General features: G+C 38.3%; 1 pseudogene; it reads right to left on the bottom strand.

Moving 5' to 3' along the window:
* Positions 1–8807: 8807 nt before the first annotated feature.
* LOC127489549 (large ribosomal subunit protein eL30 pseudogene) overlaps positions 8808–17690 on the bottom strand; it is a 178424-nt pseudogene continuing 169541 nt past the window's right edge.

Here is a 17690-nt window from a genome sequence, read left to right as displayed (position 1 = left end):
TGAAAGAGCTATTATATTTGGAGATTACAAATGCTGTTTCCTTGATTTCTGACTGCATTTTCTTAATTGAGCAAACATATTATACTGCCCTCAAATCAAGAGATTGGTTAACTTGGCATAAATATTATATGACTACAAATCATGGGAGATTTCCCCTTTATTCATAATAGGACATGATTTTAAATAATATTCAAATGAATCACTAAAAATTGAAAAGAAGTATTATGCCACAAATAGTGAAAGATATGTCTTTCTTCCTCTTCCAAGTTGCTATGGGGTGACATCAGATGTGACTTCTAGGATTCTTTTGAAAATAATAAAGCAAAGTGGATTGCATACTAAGAAAGTCGTGGCTTAGAGGTGAGAGAAAATGTAAAATAATCTTAAAAAATTTTTATATTTAGTTTCACTTTATTTAAAAGGTAGAAACATACACATACACACACACAGACAGAGAGAGAGAGAGAGAGAGAGAGAGAGAGATGGGCAAATAGAAAGAAATCTACCATCCTCTGATTCACTCCCCAAACACCAGACACAGCCTGTGCTGGGTCAGGCCAAAAACAGGAGCCTAGAATTTCATGCAGGTCTCCCATGAGAGTGGCAGGAACCCAGTACCTGAGCCATCATCTGCTACTTCCCAGGACACTTTTAGCAGGAAGCTAGTTTAGGAGCCCAGAAACTGTGATTTGAACCAAGAACTCAGATATGGGAAGTGGGCATCCCAAGTGGTGACTTAACTGTTGCACCAAACTCCTGTGCCAATATCCATTATTTTATCCAAAGAAAGTGAGATCAGAAAGGAGATAAACCATTTTTAGATGGAAGTTGTTATATTAACATTATTTAGCCTTTCTGGTTTTCTTCATTTCTTTCTGTAGAACCAAGTCACCATCTATTGTCATTTTCTTAATCCAATATGAATTTATTTCTTTTAGCTCATTTCTTTCTGTTACTATAAAGTATAATACATGTATGAAGATTAATCAAAAAGTTCATGGAAATCCATATTATGAGAAAACTATACATGGGTTACAAAGATTTCTTGTGCACCAACGAAAATTTGCCGTTTTAATTATACTTTTTTATGAATTTTTAAAAAGATTTATCTATTTATTTGAAAATCAGAGTTAACACACATAGAGATGGGGAAAGATGGAGAGGGGGGGAGAGAGAGAGAGAAAGAATCTTCTATTGGTTGGTTCACTCCCCAGATGGCTGCAACTACCAGGGCTGGGCCAGGCCAAAGCCTGGAGCTTCATCCAGGTCTCTCATGTGGGCCGTAGGGGCTCAAAAACTTGGGCCATCTTATACTGCTTTTCGCAAGCCTTTAGCAGGGAGCTGGATCAGAAGTGTAGCAGCCAGGTCATGAACTGGAACCTATATGAGATATTTACATCACAGGCAGCGGCTTTAACCACTAAACCACAAGACAGGCCCCCTTTGAATTTTTTAAAGTATCTTTGTGTTGTGAGCATATTGTTTCATGGAGTTACTCTAAAAATTAAGAAAAATGCTGTTTTTATATCCACCTACATAATTATATTTATCATTGTTATTTGTTTATGTCAGTTCTGATTCCTTTGCTTTCAGCCTGAAGAATTAGAATAGTAGTTATTGTGAGGCAGATGTGCTAGTAACAAATTCCCTCACTTCATGCCAGTTCTAAAAATAAATACATGTGTGTACTTATATTTAATTAAATTGATATATATCTTCTAAAATATTTATTTTACTTGAAAGTCAGTGTTATAGAGAGAAGGAGAGACAGAGAGTTCCTTCATCCACTGGTTCGCTCCCCAGATACTAACAATGTATAGGGCTGGGCCAGGTCAAAGCCAGGAGTCAGAAACTTCATCTGAGTTTCCCACATGGATGTCAGGGGCCCAAACACTTGGGCCATCTTCTACCGCTTTTCCCAGGCTATTATCAGGGAGCTGGGTTGTGTGAAGCAGCCAGGACAGGAACACACACCTATATGGGATGCTGGCATTAGAGGCAGTGGCTTTAAGCCACGACCTCGCAACACTGACCCCTAAATTGATAACTCATAAATAATTTTTCTTATCATATAATTATTGATATTCATAGTATCCATTAGATACTATTGTACTGAAGATCAGTCTTTATACTTAGAGTGTAAACTATAAGAAATATTCACACATTTCATAATCCTATGTGAAATGTGAATTCCTTGTATCCAGAATAATACATTAAAAAATTCCCATCATAAATATCTTTGTACTAATGGCTAACAAGTGGATTTTTATATAAATCCATTCAACACATATTGGTTGGTAATTTTTTTAAATTCTTTTTTTTAGTGTCTTTTTTTATTTTTTTTAACTTTTATTTAATGAATATAAATTTCCAAAGTACGGCTTATGGATTACAATGGCTTCCCCCCCAATAACGTCCCTCCCACCCGCAACCCTCCACTTTCCCACTCCCTCTCCCCTTCCATTCACATGAGGATTCATTTTCAATTCTCTTTATGTACAGAAGATCAGTTTAGCATACATTAAATAAAGATTTCAACAGTTTGTTCCCACACAGAAACATAAAGTGAAAAATAATAGATGATTTTTTAAATGATGATGAAATCAGATCAGACCTATTGTCATGTTTAATCCCAGTGAGAGTCAAGTTGGGAATTGATAATTTCTTCTTCTTCTTCTTCTTCTTTTTTTTTTTTTTTTTTTTTTTTTTTTTTACAGAAGATCAGTTTAGTATACATTAAGTAAAGATTTCAACAGTTAACAATTTGCACCCCCATAGAAACACAAAGTGAAATATACTGTTTGAGTACTCGTTATAGCATTAAGTTTCAATGTACAGCACATTAAGGACAGAGATCCTACATGAGGAGTAAGTGCACAGTGACTCCTGTGGTTGACTTTACAAATTGACACTCCTGTTTATGGCATCAGTAATCTCCCTATGCACCAGTCATGAGTTTCCAAGGCTATGGAAGCCCCTTGAGTTTTTTTTAAAGAAAATTGTTTGTTCTTTATATGAATAGTGTTTCTCTCATTGAACATTTGACAGTAAGTATATTTTAGGTAGGTCAAGTTTATACCTTGTTGGAGATATATCTTAGAAATACTAGAAAGCCAGCGCCGCGGCTCACTAGGCTAATCCTCCGCCTAGCGGCGCCGGCACACCGGGTTCTAGTCCCGGTCGGGGCGCCGGATTCTGTCCCGGTTGCCCCTCTTCCAGGCCAGCCCTCTGCTGTGGCCAGGGAGGGCAGTGGAGGATGGCCCAGGTGCTTGGGCCCTGCACCCCATGGGAGACCAGGAAAAGCACCTGGCTCCTGGCTCCTGCCATCGGATCAGCGTGGTGCGCCGGCTGCGGCGGCCATTGGAGGGTGAACCAACAGCAAGGGAAGACCTTTCTCTCTGTCTCTCTCTCTCACTGTCCACTCTGCCTGTCAAAAAAATAATAAAAAAAAATAAAAAAAAGAAATACTAGAAAAACAAGTAATTAGCAATAATCATTCAGATAGATCTTGGTGGTAACTCTTACAGCTTCAAACAATTCAATATACACAAGAATCATCTATTCCAAGGTATATATTTCAACATTTCTTTCCAGCTCCTGATATTCCCAAAAGTTTGGTATGTTTTACAGAATTAAAACCAAATTCATGAGTATGGCACACAATGGTCCAAAATAGCTGTAACTTTGTATTAACCTTTAATATATTTTGAACATGGCCTTCTTTTTTCTTTTGTGTTGGTTTTCCTCAAACTTTTCTTTAAAACACACACTTCACATTTGTTGCAGGACAAGCTTCCAAACTAGTTGGAGGAGTTGGTATAGAACCCCCAAACCTGGGCTCGCTCACCCAATGCACAGAAAGCCAGTCACACTGACATTGGAGTCGCAGAAGTCGGTAGGTATTTATTTGCAAGCACAGAGCAAGGAGTCAGGATAAAGTCTCTTATGGATTGAAGTTGGGCCTGAGAGTTGTATATTCAAGTTGTGTCCAAGTTCCTGGTTGGTCAGTGATGGTTGCAGCCTTCCTCTGATTGGTTGGTGATGTTGTTCCCTTCAGGGACTGTTTCGATGGTCAGATGGGCTTCAGCTAATCGGGAGGGTTACATACAGGTGGCAGTTACATTCTGTCCCGGACCTGGAACTTCCCTGCCCAGAGCTGGAATTCACCCAAACATAACCTCTTCGGACAGTAGTGGTTTTATTCATTGGAAATAGGGTTTTATTAATTGGAAAAGCAAATGACGATTTTATTCCAATGATTAAAATCATTTAGCACTGAGTTGTACGACTCCCTCATTTCAGTTATTTCATTTTGATAAGTGGATAATTCTAAAGGATGTGCAAGGACACCTTGACTGAGGATGATTGATGAGTGTCTGGATTGTGCCTGCATTAAGGATATTCTTGTAGGATGTCAGTAGTCGCATAGTCATTTCTTATCTATGCCAGCATAGGTCTCAAAAACGTCATTTTCCCAATATGTCTTCTGAAAATTTCATGCTCAACTTTTATTCCCCTTAAGTATGTTTCTACGATAATAATGATGGATGTTCAGATATTCTTCTCTGTGTTGTTCACAGAGTTTGAAACCAGTTTTCACAGAATATGGTTGAATTTCAGCATCTGTGATGTCACTAAATTTATTTTGACATAAAAGTTCCAATTTTTACATCTTTTTTATTATTTATTTTTGTTTTATTTGAAAGAGTTACAAGAGAGAGAAAGAAATTCCATCTGCTAGTTCACTCCCCAAATGCAGCACAGCCTTAGTCAGGCCAGGTTGAGGCCAGGAAACTGGAGCTCCTTCTGGATCTCCCACATGGGCTCAGAGGCCCAAGCACATAGGCCATCTTCCACTGCTGTCCCATGCACATTAGCAGGGAGCTGTGCCTTATGTGGGGCAGCCTGGACTTGAACTACGGCCCATATGGAATGCTGGTTTTGCAGAGAGAGGCTTAACACACCAAGCCACAGTGCCAGCACCTCAATTTCCACTTCTTAAATTAGAACATAAAGAGTGAAAGTGCCACATACCCATAGGTCAAATCTCTGATATTATTGTAACTATCTAGATTGATTTTAAACTTTAACTGTCTCTGAATTGAAGGAATTTAAATTCAGGGGAAACATTGATGCAATTTTTATTTACGGTAACTATGACTGTATTCTTGCATTCAAAATGCCCTTCTCCTTTTCTACTTCCTATTTCTATGACTCCTTGCTTGTCGCTTTCCCTTATGTTCAATATCACATTCAAATCAATTTCTCTGTTGAATCTATGATGTTTTTGTAATGGTACTAATTAAAAGTTAATTTTGGGGGCCAGTGCTATGGCTTAACAGGTAAAGCTGCTGCCTGCAGTGCTAGAATCCCATATGGACACTCAATCAAGTCCCAGCTGCTCCTCTCCCGATCCAGCTCTCTGCTATGGCCTGGGAAAGCAGTAGAAGATGGCCCAACTCTTTGGGCCCCTGCACCCACGTGGGAAGAAGCAGAAAAAGCTTCTGGCTCCCAGCTTCGGATTGACACAGCTTCAGCCAGTGCAGCCGATTGGGGAGTGAACCAGCAAATGGAAGACCCCTCTCTCTCTCAGCCTTCCCTCTCTCTGTGTGTAACTCTGACATTCAAATAAATAAATAAAAAAAAACTTATAAAAAAAGAAAAAAATAATTTTGATGAACATGGCATTTATGTCACCCAACTAAAACTTTTTGTTAGATTTGACTGTTGCTATTGATTATTCTCTATTTATTCTGGACAAAGATTCAACCAGAAAAACATGGAGATGTAATCTGTCAGTGGACTTCTTGCCATGCATATATGCAAAGCTCTCTTTATTTCAAGTTCAAATGTTTTTGTCCCTCTACTATCTGCTATATTTTCCTTGTATTTGTTCAGTACCCCCATAGGTTGCTTATATTATTCATAGTGGGTAGTATGGAAAATTTTCTATGATTTAAAGTTAACTTTGTTTCATTCTACAATATTATTCTGTGAAATGTAATCAAATAAAAAATTTATACCACACAATTTCAAACCAATGAATAGTTTTAATATTAGTCATTTTAAATTGTTAGATTTATATTTTTATAATTGGTAAAATTTTCTAATAGCTAAAATAGTCATATTAATTTTCTGTTAGTAATTGTAATTATTTCATTTTCATGCAGTTTTAATAATAAACATTTATAATTCCATACTTGGAGAAAAATCGAACTGTGAATGCAATAGAATGGACTTGCTTAGCCATGATTCTAGAGAATTGGACTATTGCATTTGATTCCTAGGTTTATATGGATCAGTACAGCCCATAATGTGCCATGCAATGTTTTAAAATCATATCATTCCTTCTCACAGTATTTATATTACTATCATTATGTATATACTGCTTTGTCAATAAACACTTTATCTTTTATAATGGATTAAGCTTATTGTGAAATAACAATCATTTGTACACTTTTTCCCTAGAGAGAAAATGCCAAAGTGATATCTGGTGAGCTAGCAATTGTATTCCTTGATATTTACCCAAAGAACTGAAATAGAAAAATGCAATATTAGATATCCCCAAATGGTGTGAGACCCAGAAAGAACACAACAGTCTTTGTTGTTGTACTTTGGATAATTGAATAAAAATAATTACATGTCAAATTAATATCTAAGGCCAGCGCCGTGGCTCAATAGGCTAATCCTTCGCCTTGCGGCGCCGGCACATTGGGTTCTTGTCCCTGTTGGGGCGCCGGATTCTGTCCCAGTTGCCCCTCTTCCAGGCCAGCTCTCTGCTGTGGCCCGGGAGTGCAGTGGAGGATGGCCCAAGTGCTTGGGCCCTGCACCCCCATGGGAGACCAGGAGAAGCACCTGGCTTCTGGCTCCTGCCATCGGATCAGCGCGGTGCGCCGGCTGCAGCGCGCCGGCCATGGTGGCCATTGGAGGGTGAACCAACGGCAAAGGAAGACCTTTCTCTCTGTCTCTCTCTCACTGTCCACTCTGCCTGTCAAAAATAAAAAAAATTAAAAAATTAATATCTAATAAAAAGGATGCTAATTTGGTGCAGCAAGTTGAGCTGCCACTTGCAATACCAGCATTTCTTATTGAGCAGCATCTCTAGTCCTGGTTCCTCTAGTTCCAGTCCATCTACTTGCTAAAATACCTGGGAAGGCAAGAGAAGATGGTGCAAGTGCTGGGACCCTGCCACCCACATGTGAGACCAGAAATTTGGTACCTGGATGTTTGCTTTGAATTAGCTGAGACCTGGCTGTTAGGGTCATGGGCAAGTGAACCAGCAGATGGAAGATTGTTCTGTCTGTGTGTTTCTCTTTCCCTCTCTTACCCTTTCTTTCAAATAAGTAAACCTTCTAAAAATCACTAATAACTTTATGAATGTCTTCATGTTCACAGAAATATGTTTTATGCAGACTATAATATTTTAATTGTGAATGAACTATTACTATATACCCCAAGGAAGACGATCAAAAGACTAGGCAATTCCCTTGTGAATGGAATGGGTTGATCATAGAGGGACAACACAGCGGAAAAACAACAAATCCTCACTATTAGTGTTCAAGAAGATCTTTTTTATTTAATTACCATGGTAGTTGATTATATATCTCAAGTTGTCTGGATTAAGGAATACCCACCCAGCTAGGTATTTCAGATGATTTTCCCTCACTGAAGTGGGGAGACATGATCCAATCCATTAAGGGTCATCGTTGAACAGAAGGTAGCAGGAAAGGTGATTTTAGTCTGTTTTGGAGCGGGAAAATCCATCTTCTCCTTCCCTTGCATATCATAATACTTGGAACTTGCACATTGAAACTCTGGAGATTTATATAAACTACTTTCAGGCCCTTCAATCTTGGACAAAAAGTCACCTCATTGGCCCTCTGACTCAGTCCTTCAGAATCAGAATGAATTACTAATCACATAATGAGTTCTCTAGTTTTCAGACAGTATATTTCAGGCATAATTGCTTGCACCAGTACTATTTTATATATATATATATATATATATATAGAGAGAGAGAGAGAGAGAGAGAGAGAGTTCTGTTTCTCTGGAGAACACTGATTAAGAAAATTATCTTTCTTATTTTCTCCATTTATTGCTACTGAAACATCCTTTAAAACTTTTGACTCTATGGGCAAATAAATATCTCTTTTTGATTAGTTTCAGTTTTAAAATTTTTCTGCAGGCATGAATAAGACTGAGACTAATCTTCCAATAAAGACTCTCGACTCTGGTATCCAGAGGTTTTAGAACCAGGAATGCATATAAAAAGTGTTTGATATCAATTGGATGGTGTAAAATTTGTGTCTTGTTATTTACTTTTATTTTCCCAGGGAGAACAACATTTATGCAAATCACACACTCACCACACTGTGCTATTTTAAGGATACCTTAAAATGTGCTATTTTAAGACTTAACATGAACATTGACAACAGCACACCTAGAACCAGGATTTATGATGGACTTGACACTTCCCTGCCCCGCCCCCCAGAACTTTCCCAGATAATCTCATCTTCTGGGCTTCACAACGGCAGCTCCTGAGACATCCCTAAGCTCTTTGCTGAGACTTCACTCTTGCAGTATCTGAGGTTAACTCTGGACAACACTCATCCTCCAAGTCTACATCAGATCCTGACCCCAACCACTGCACACGTAAGGCCTCACTGTATCCAGCTGTCCGCTGTCAGTGGTGCTGAAGCATACAGGCCAGCACTTTTCCATGTCCTGCTGCTTGCTGTCCTTAACGCTGAAACACAATACCACAACACTCTGTGCCTTTAAGCGCTGTCCTTGTTGCTTTACTACCCTCAAACACTCACGCACATCTTGCTGCTGGCCTTCTTGCTGCTAAAACTGAAACATCCTAGGACCTCCCTTTGTAGCCAGCTACTGCACTGTCCATGGAGCTGAATGATTAAAACAGAACTGGTAGAATCTGGAGGTTTCACATGCGAGATGAAATCATTGATCCCAGTAGCAGGAATGTTGAGCAGTTGGCAGTGGGAGAGGCTGAGACAGGGCCTGAACCTAACCCGTTCAGGTTGACTGCAAGTATACAAAAGACCACGATTAGGTGTTCAGCAGGCAATGAGAACGTTTGACAGGTCAGACCCTGTGCTAAGTGCCGCGTGTAACTGACTCCCCCAGTTCTTTCCACAGCCCTATGTAATGAGTGCTAACTGCATACCATCCCACAGAGAACACTGAAGTCTTTGGGTGTTAAACTGCTCTCACAGTACTGCACAGTTGTACAGCCTGGATGTGATCCAGGTACTGTGGCTTCTGTTGTTGATTGCTAGAATGGGCACTGGAGCAGTGTTCACATTTCCAGATGAACACATTTCATTCTCATGGAGGAGCTCCAGGGCATCCAACAGCTGGCAGGCCACCTGCAACATACACCTCTCTGATACCACATGCTTCGGGGTGGCATCCGATAATGACTGGAGACTCTGTTCCAGGCTGAGGAATACCGAGAACTTGTTATTATCCTGGCGAATGCCAAAACTGGCTAACAAGGAGGAGATTGACTTCAGCTTCTTGCAATTTGCAATTGCTTACTTGCAAAGGCTTGGCAGCTCACTGAAAGAATTTCTGCTCATTGAACAAGCATTCATCCTTGGGATCTAGTTTGAGTAAGAATCAGTGTTTTTGGATATTCATGAGAACAAACGCAGGCTCAGCTTCACACTGTATGCCATGGTCATCCCTGACCTGAAGGGATGAGAGCTCCCAGTGCTGCCAGTTCTTGTCTTCACCACTGTCTCTCCAGGGGCAGGGGCTCAAGCACAGTGGTTCACCCAGCTCTGCTTCACTGTCTGGGGGCTTTACTTGGTTGCCTGTGGGCTGCTTTGGGGGTTAGGTGTCTGCTCCAGGATCCTTTGGGTCTGTCAGAAGAGCTCAAGGTATCTTTAGACTCAGAGGTGTTGCTGTCTAACAAGAGGAATGACTGGGGAGACCTGACAGTGTTTAACCATCTCACTTTCTTGAGAGACACTTCAGAACTGGAGTGTGGCTTTCTCCTCAGCATTGCCTCTGGAGAATGGCACAAGCAGCTTAAAAAAGGTCTTAGAAATCACATGATCCACACTGTATACAAAAGTTTCCCACAGTACGGGCAGAATTTTAATGATACTTCATTATTTCTTTTCAGGTTTTCTAAGTTTTATTTCTCATAATGACATTCCTAATTCCAAAATTATTGGGGTTGGGAATCTCATATATTTCACATTTGTACTTTTATAGTTTTACTAAATCTTTGATGTATCAAAATTAACTGGCTCAAAGAAATTAAGGGGAATGTGATAATAGTCACTTTAATTCCTTCTGTTGAGTAATCCATTCTTTCTTTACCTTTACCTTTTCCATGTATTTTTTTTTTTTTGACAGGCAGAGTGGACAGTGAGAGAGAGAGACAGAGAGAAAGGTCTTCCTTTTGCCATTGGTTCACCCTCCATTGGCTGCCACAGACGGCGTGCTGCGGCTGGCGCACCGCGCTGATCCAAAGCCAGGAGCCAGGTGTTTCTCCTCATTTCCCATTGGGTGCAGGGCCCAAGCACTTGGGCCATCCTCCACTGTACTCCCTGGCCACAGCAGAGAACTGGCCTGGAAGAGGAGCAACCGGGACAGAATCCGGCGCCCCGACCGGGAATAGAACCTAGTGTGCCTGCCCCACAAGGCGGAGGATTAGCCTATTGAGCAACGGCGCCGGCCTCTCCATGTATTTTTTATAAGTACACTTTTTTAAAGGTTTTTATTATTTTAATTTCTTTTTTAAAAACTTTTATTTAGTAAATATAATTTTCCAACACTTCATTATTTTTGGAACAGTCTGAACAAAAGGAGATTATACTTTATGGAGCAAGAGTTTGGACTTAGGGTTTAATCTGCATCTGGTCTTAGGATTCAATCTCCATCTTGACGGTGACCTTCTCAGTTGCCCTGTAGAAGTCATATGCTTTTAAAATGAGGTTATGTTCAGCCTTTTGTTCAGCAGTTGGATATAGGTTCAAATTAATAAGTAGAACTTCAATATACTCATGTTTATTATAGACTTTATGTGCATTTAAAAGTATCATGTAGTAATAAATACTAACGCTAAACTTTTCAACATGTTTTTTAATTTTATATAAGGTATACACATTTCACTGGACATATTCTTCTCTTTAATTTATCATGATATCTTCACAAAGATGCCAATGTTCACCTTACAAGAACCGTACCTACAGAGAAATCAGAGCTTGGCACATAGGAAGCACAAAATAAGTGTAAATTGGATTATTTTATTTCAAATGATATATAAAAACAAATGTACAAAAAGACAAGCATATGAACATATATGTAAAAATATTAATAAATATTCATAATCATATACATTGCAGAAACCTATTCTACCTGTTTCCCATTAAGAGAAACTCTTTTTCTGGCTTCTTACATTGTAGATTATTCTGCTCATTTTTGAATTTTTTAATATAAATAGAATCATATAGAATTTACTCTTTTGCCAAGCTTTCTTTACTCACCACTATGTTTAAGATTATGTTTATGTTTTATATTGTTGAGGGTAATTGGAGTTGTTTGCTTTTAGCATTACATTGTAGATCATTGTTACAATATATTTATCCATTCAGCTGAAAGGCATTTGTGTAATTTTCAGTTGGGGATTATAATAAATGGCTCTGCTAAGAGCATTTTTTTACTTCTTATTGAAAATACATATAAGTCTATCTTGAATGCATATCTAGTAGATGGATTACTCATTCATTTGGTAAACATATATTTAATTTATTAGAAGCTGCCAAAACTGCTTTACAAAATAGTTTTATCAGTGAACATGACTACAGGCAGTGTACAAAAAATTTTTTTTCCCAATCTATATAACATTTGGCACTGTCATTTTCATGTTGGTTGGTATGAAGTTGTATCACGTTTTGCATTTATTTTCTGTTTTCCTGATGGCTAATGAGATTGAGCATGTTTATTGGACCAGGTATTTCCTTTTGTTTCATACTTAGATAACTTTTTGGAATTATTTCTATTTTATTACTGTAATTATTAGAGATTAGTTACACAAACACTTTTTTTAGAGATTTATTTTATTTGAAAGTTACAGAGAGAAAGGGCAAGTGAGAGAGAGAGAGAGAGAGAGAGAGAGAGAGAGAGAGATTCCTTCTTCTGGTTCACTCCCCAGATAGGCACAAAGGCCAGGACTGAGCCAAGCTGATGCCAGGAGTCATGAGCTTCATCCAGGCCTCCAACATGGGTGGCAGGGTCCCCAAAACTTTGTCCATCTACTGCTGCTTTTCCCAGGCCATTAACAGGGAGCTAGGTTGGAAGTTTACCAGCCAGGATATGAACCATTGCCTATATGGGATGCTGGCATTGCAGGTAGCATCTTTACCTTCTATTCCACAACACCAGCCCCAGTCTTACAAAGTCTTACATTGAAAGTAGTCATGATCATCAGTTAGTATAGTGATAGTGATAATGGGGCTATAAAGAGTGTATAGTGTTGTAAAATTTAAAAAGTCTTTATATGTCTAGCTTCATGCTAGGTGTTTGGACATATAGATATATATTTTAAATGTATGCTGCCTGCTGATTCCTTTTATAATACACTGAAAACTGATTTTGATCAGTCTACTAAGTTCAAATACTGTTTTTATACTGATACATGATTCCCTTTCTCAAATTGACTTTTCTTCTAGATTTTTAAATCTATTTACACATTTGACATCTTTTATTGGATGCATGAAAGCTATCTGTAACTTTACATGAATAAAATAGATTTACTGGTTTCTCTACAGATCTAATTCTCCCCAAGTCTTCACCCTGACTACACAGGAAGGTCACAGTTCAATTATTTAGACAAGCTGAAAATCTAGGTGTCAGTATCTGTGTGTTATTCATTAACAAGCTCTGGCATCTACCTTCAAAATAAATCCTATTTTTATGTCCTAAAAATGTAACATCATAAACAGTTCCTAAAGTGTGAATATCCATCGCAAAGACAGTAGAATATCCTATTTATAAAAGACAAAGTATAATTTTGAATTTAGATAAATATAATTTACTTGCCTTATAATTTTTTTTATTTTATATCCTTAATATACTGAATCAAAACAACATCCTGTAGTTAGATTACTGATCACAGGAATATGACTTTGGAACACCATCTGTCAGTGTAAAAAAGTCATTAGAGCTTGTTTAAAATAATTTCATTTGAATTTGTCATAATAATAGCTAAATTTGAAGTAGTCATAGACACAGAGATTATAGGAAAGGTAATCTTTGTGGCTTCTTCTTTCAGTTTTAGATGTCTGTGTCTCTGAACTAATTTTACCCCTATGAACTGTGAAATATATCCTCCACATTTTTACCCACCGCATCAATGTATTGAGTATTAGGAAAAATATTTTTTACAAATACTATAACTTTATTACATATTAGATTACTTTTAGCCTTTTTCTTCCTTCTTCATGATTTCCTTGAGAGTATCTCAAAGTTAGTGATTCAACCTGTGAAGCATTATGATTCCAGTCTCCAATTGTTATTCCAATTTCACAGCAAAAAATTGTACAATATTTTATCTATCATATCATGATTTTTCTCCACAGATTATTTTAAACTTGCCACATGCCAATCAATGGAAATGTTTCATCTACATTTGTGGCTTTCATCTTTTAATCCTATCTTATTCAATTATTCAAATCAACTTTATTTTAATACCAGGCTACATGGTAATGCAGTAGGTAATAACATGAAAAACCAATTTTTAATACTTGATTAAATATTACTTACATTTTCAGGTAAAGAACAGAAAACCACAATATTCGCAAAGTCAACAAATTGTCTGCCCTTATTGAATGGTATTTCCTTTTCAGGCCTTTGTTATTATTAGCATGCTTATTAAAACAATGATAATTTTTAAAAATCCTCACTTTGCATCATGGATCACTGATTTCCTTTTTGAAAAATTTCTAGTATCTACATAGGACTGCCTCATCACATGCACAGTCTGCATTTTGTTTGTTAGAAATCACAGAAGGGCCAGCACCATGGCTCACTTGGCTAATCCTCCACCTGTGGCACTTGCATCCTGGGTTCTAGTCCCAGTTGGGGCGCTGGATTCTGTCCCAGTTGCTCCTCTTTCAGTCCAGCTCTCTGCTGTGGCCTGGGAAGGCAGTGGAGGATGGCCCAGGTCCTTGGGCCCTGCACCCACATGGGAGACATGGAGGAAGCACCTGGCTCCTGGCTTCTGACTGGCACAGCACTGGACATAGCGGCCATTTGGGGAGTGAACCAATGGAAAAAGAAGACCTTTCTGTCTGTCTCTCTCTCTCTCACACTGTCCTCTAATTCTGCCTGTCAAAAAAAAAAAAAAAAAAAGAAAGAAATCACAGAAGAAAATTTCAGAGAAGTCTCCGTTAGAAATGATGTTTGACTTTTGCATATTTTGGAAAATTATATAAATTTAAATATCAGTTGTTAAGCTATTCTCAAATTGGGAAAACATTGAGTTCTGTGATTTCTATCAGTCTGGCCTACTTACTGCTACAATTTGACAACTGAAATAAATAATATAGTTACACTTGTATAATTATATATTGTTGAACTTACAGATATGGAAATATCCGATTTTTAAAATTTTGAAGTAAAATGCAAAACCTTTTATCATTCTGATATATTATTGGACAACTATAGCATCCACATTGGGATAGTATCATTGTACAACACGCAGATGATTGTTGAAGTCCCTCAGCCTGCAAAGCTGGAAATGTGTAATGAGATAAATGGGAAATGTCTACTTGCCATGCCTGCAGCAACTCCTGTGGCCATTATAGCCCTGGCACTGATGGGTTTCTGAGGGAGCAGCATTCATCTGCCCTTGAGCAGAAACACATCATCCAAACTGAGTAATGTAAAGGCTGAATTCTTTAAAGGCAAAATCTAAGATTGTTTTAAAGTACCAGTTTTAAAGTTTCCTTCTCCCTTAAACTACTAATGTGCAAATAGAGACAACTTTTCTTTAATCTATACTTTATGCATCAACATGAAAGACATTTTTAATCCTGACTTTATTAAGTCTCCAGATATAAACATCTGATGTAAAATGAACTTTCTAAAAGCTTAATACAGAATACATTACTCAGTACTTGCTTTTCTCTCACACGGACTCCTACTTATTACAGTCATTTAAAAAAAGTCAGTGAAAGTGCCAAATTCCTTGCTCAACAAACTCAATATGAACTCCTCGCATATGCTCTTGGGATTCTGTGATGTAGTATGCATGTATTCAGGGATATTCCTTAACCCCAAGACAGTTTTAGATATAATGGTTCAATCTAGAATGTTCCCAGGAGATTTTTCCTTTGAAGAGTAGTCTTTCTTTTCATAGAAGAAGAAATGCTGACAGTTAAATGTAACTCAATCTCATGATATAAAATTGGCAATATATTTTAAATGAAGCTTAAAGAAAAGCTGTTATTCGAAGCTTTCCATTAGTTTGAAAAAAAAAAAAAGAAAAAAGATTTGTATTATTTAATTCTGTACCAAAATAGACTTTATTTATTAGTAGTAGACTTATAGCTCATCAAAATCTTTTTAGCAGTCATTTAGGAATATCAGTATAAACTACAATTATATTAAAAGCCAGACATCTGCCCCAAGGAAACAATTGCACTAACATGCAAGTTATTGATTAAAACCTTGTTTGTAATCAAAATTCAAACAATCATGCTCATGGAATTGGATGAAGAAATTAGGCTACTCCTATGCAGTACATTGTTAAAGTAGGTAGATAGGCAGGCAGGAGCAGGGTCTCTCAGGCTAGAACACTTGCAATCCAGCGATATACACACCTGCAAAGTCAGAATTTACCAGAAGCCACAGAGAGACACGTAGGTCAAATCTTCCTTGCCCCAGAAAGGACACCACCTTCAAAACTGCCATACCATATCTGATCCAACAATATAGGAGCTAAAACAGATCCTCCTGCTCTTTCTAGGAATTCCTCTCTATGGAAAAATTATGTTGGCAGATCCTGTGTGACTATATAGGGATTAAAACAGACTCCTCAACTCTTTCTAGGTGATCTCCTACACACTCTACGGAAATTCCACCCTGTGGAAAGACTATTCCAACTCTTAAGATATAGGCAATAAAAACAACCCTCCTAGCTGATGAAAGTAGCCGTTCTACGAGCAGCTTGCCTGCTTGGCTCTTTCCAGAGTGTACTTTTGCCTTGCTTAATAAACTTTGCTTCTCACTTGACTTGAACTGACTCTGAATGCTTTGTCTGCCAACGTGAAGCACTGAAGTGATTTTCCTCACTAAATGTTTGTAACAAACTTAGTGAATGCATATTAAAAAGAAATGCTTTTTAAAATTTTAGTTAAAGTATACACATTTCATTCATTTCATACACACAGATTTAGGAACATAGTGATTCTTCCCACCATACTTCCTCCTGCCCATGCTCCCATCCTTCTTCCTCCTCTCACTCCTATTCCCACTCTTAAGTTTTACGAATATCTGTTTTCAATTTACTTTATACTCATAAGATTAATCCTACAGTAAGTAAAGAGTTCAACAAATAGCATGAGAAAAAACAAACAAACAAACAAACAAACAAAAAAAACAAACACTGTTCCTTGTCGCTCCCCCTCTTCGTGGAGGAACGACACAGGACCCTGCGCTGTTCTTCTGTCTGCTCGGCCCTCCCCAGGTTTGCTGCTGGTCCTTCCCGGGTTGGCTACTGTCCCTTCCACCTCCGTGGAAGGGCGGTTCCCCCTGCCACTTTCCCCACTTCCGCAGGGGAGCGGCACACCGCCGGCCGGCTCTCTTGGGGGCTGCACAGGTGTTCCCCTTAGATGTTCCTCTTAGATGTTCCTGGTGCATGCCGTCTCTCTCCTCCTTTATAGTCCTCCTCCGCCAATCCCAACTCGGCTGCCCATACGCCGAGTACGCTGCTCTCCTCCAATCAGGAGTAGGTCCTACAGTTTATTGGTTGAACTGGAGGCAGCTGTGTAGAAGCTGTTTTCTCCTCTCCCAGCGCCATATTGTGGGAGAGCAGATGCATAGAATAAGTCTTAATTCCAGTAACTTAGTCTAGTCCGAGTTGCTCCCCACAGTTCCTCAACAATAGAGAAAAGGGCTGAAAATTATCATAAAATCTCAAGACATGCTTTATATACAACATGGTTAGAAAATTATAGAACATCATCGTGTTATAATCACAGTTTTAAATATGTTATACACATATGCACACAGTTTTGAAAAATTATGCTCCAGAGCAAATATATTCAAGTTAAGGTAGGAAACATTCACTTTTATTTTTTAATTGCATATCATTATTTTTGACTTGAAGAGAAAATTTCAAAATAACAATGATTTGTCAAAATATAGCATTTAAAATTGTTTGTATATCTGCAAGCAGAGTTAAAAAGAGAGTAACAGAGAGACAGAAATCATCCATCTCCTATTTCATTACCCAAGTGACAGCAACAACAAGGGCTATACCAGCCTGAATCCTGGATCCAGGAAATCCATCCAGATCTCCCACATGGGTGTCAGGGATTCAAGTAGTTGAGCCATCATCTGCTGCCTTCCCAGGCATATTAGCAGGAAGCCATAATGAAAGTATAGTAGCCAGGACCTTTTGACAGTAGATTTCCATTTACTTAATAGTT

The sequence above is a fragment of the Oryctolagus cuniculus genome, chromosome 2 (genome assembly GCF_964237555.1).
Source record: "Oryctolagus cuniculus chromosome 2, mOryCun1.1, whole genome shotgun sequence".
NCBI lineage: Eukaryota > Metazoa > Chordata > Mammalia > Lagomorpha > Leporidae > Oryctolagus > Oryctolagus cuniculus.
The sequence above is the reverse complement of the archived record's forward strand: the minus strand, read 5'-3'. Positions and strand labels throughout refer to the sequence as shown.